We start from the raw sequence: 2620 nt of genomic DNA on the forward strand, positions 1-2620 counted from the left end.
CACCACTGGTTAAGTGAATATTGTTGCCATTCAAATCTCAGCTCCTAAGTCACCATTTCAGACACAAATGATTCCTGACAATGCAGTAGACATCTTCACTGATCAACCAGACAAATAGCTTCCTCTTTGCACTTCCAGTCACCCATCAGCACATTATATTGCTTTATTCCTTTCTTAATACCTTTCATTATAGATATTGACATATATATTGACCTATTTATATACTTATTTTGTGTTACAGAAATGCCTGTAAGCAGAACTCTATGTACCTTGTGTAATATTATAACCTAGCAGCTAAACAGTGCCTGACTCATAGTGGGTGTTCTATAAATATTTAAGGGGTGAATGAGTAAATGATGGTTCTTTACTTCAGCCATTGGATTTATGCTGGCTGCTGTGACAGAGCCACCCTGTTACTCAGCACTCTATCCCTTAGCAGCGTCTCCTAGTTGAGAGCCAGTATCAAACCCAGAGATGGAAAGAGTTGGGTGGGAATAGTCTTAACATAAATGTTCACTGCCTGTCAACCTTCCTGCTGAATCCAGCAACCTTTTTCATTTCAGTGTGGTTCTGGGTTTTGTTTGTTTGTCTGTTTAAGACTACATCTGTAGAACTGAGGAGTGTTAGAGTGATTTCCATATTAGCCAGTTCCTTTCCCCACTCTTGCCAGTTTACATGAAGTGACAGTAATTACTGTGTAGCATAGGTACATTATGGCTCTGAAGTCAATTCTTGGATGTCACCCATTCTGCATTGTTTCTGCTTGTTGCTCCAACAGAATGATTCTCTTGGGAGAAAAACTAAGATTTTCAATAAAAGCACAACACTGTAAAAACTGTTTTAAGGGAAAGTCGTTTTTTATGAGCTATGCTAACTGCCAAACTGCTGAATACATTCCATTGCTTTTTCAATACTTTGTCCCTTCCTGGTGTCACTGCCGTGTGGGGAGCCTGTTGTATGTCTCTTTGGATCCTGCAGTCTCAGCATAGACCTTGTGGCTAGGAGATGCTTAATTCATGTTGGCAGAACTTGAGAAAATAAACGTTTCCCTATTTACACCTGGTAAAAGATGGCAGCTGCCCATATTTGCTGTCCTACCCTAATCTCTTCAACTTGGACTTAGCAAAGAAGTCAATTCATTGTACTAGCATCTTGGAAATTACTGTTATCAAAATTTACCCTTTTTATATCCCATTCATCCATGAGATTTTAAAAACTCCACCCTATATGCAATGTAAAAACTTAAATCTTTAAGTGACACAAAAGTCATGCTTTATATCAATAGTTTCCAATAGAAGCAGTCCTACCCCTGCGGTAATGTTTTGGAAAATTGTGGAGACATTTTTTATTGTTATAATGCCTTGAGAAAGCAATATCAGCATTTATTAGACAAAGGTCAGGGATTCCAGGTAATTTGAAAATTTTAATATAATCTTGCCAAGTAAAAATCTGTTAGTGTTCCAGATAATTTCCTAATGTTCCACTCATTATTCATATATGTGAAAAAGAAACCTGTTTATCTGAGTCTAATATCCAATTCCATTTTGCATATATAAAAATTCTTTTATTTTTGAGGTTTTAATATACACTAAATATTCCAGGAACACAATTTCCATGTAAATCAAAAGTAGTTTGTAATTAAAAAAAAATAACTCTGCTAAAAGTTGTTCGCCATTTTAAAAAATTGCATGATGGAAGGTGACATCACTCATGGAATTTAAGAATGACACCTGGTCTGTCTGCATGTATTACATTCCCAGAGATTCTTTGTGTCACTGCAAGTTTCTGACTTTTGCATAACGTCTTCTAGTGTGCTTACATACTAGCAATCCCATAGTAAAATATGTATCATGTTATCATTTACTTTTCTTTTAATTAGCCTTTTCCTCACACTTAAAACATTACAATTGATTTTTTTGAAACTGTGAGTATAGGCAGATTTTCATTTCAGGATAGGAAGGGTTATATTACAAAATACTTATTATAAGAAGGGCATGTTGAGTGTTATTGGTTGAGGCTAAATACCTTACAGAAACTTTTTTATATATCCCAGATCCTCTACTACTAGTTGGAGGTATCAGGATGAACAACACAAATGTCTGTCTTCATTGTATTTACAGTCTAGTGGTGAAGATAGACAGTAGGCTATAATTGTTCCAGTGAAGGTCACTTGATTCCATTTGTGGTATCAGGAAGGAAGATGCAGGTGCAATGGGAACAGATTACAGAGGAGCCTAATTTGGTTTGTAAAGTTGGTGGTTTCTTTTAAGAAATGGTGGTTTCTGCTGAGTCCTAAAAGATACAAGATACCTGGAAGAACACAGGTGGGATAGAGCTTTCCAGGCTGACAGGACAACATATGTGAAAGCCCTGAGGTATTCAAGAAGCAGAGAGAAAGCTGGTGTGACTCAAACATACAGAATTAGTGAGAGAAAGTGTGATGTGAAATGAAACAGCACATGTGTTACGTTAACCAGAGGTCTTGAAGGTATTTAAAAAACTGAAACAGCTAGAAACCTCTGGAAGATTTGGAAGATAATGTTCCAAATTTGGAAGATGACCTGTTCAGCTTTGTGTTTTAGAACAATTACTCTGAATGTGGAGTGGAGAATCAATCACA

This window comes from Sapajus apella, unplaced genomic scaffold, assembly GCF_009761245.1.
Source record: "Sapajus apella isolate SASKATOON/1434 unplaced genomic scaffold, GSC_monkey_1.0 scaffold14, whole genome shotgun sequence".
Lineage (NCBI taxonomy): Eukaryota > Metazoa > Chordata > Mammalia > Primates > Cebidae > Sapajus > Sapajus apella.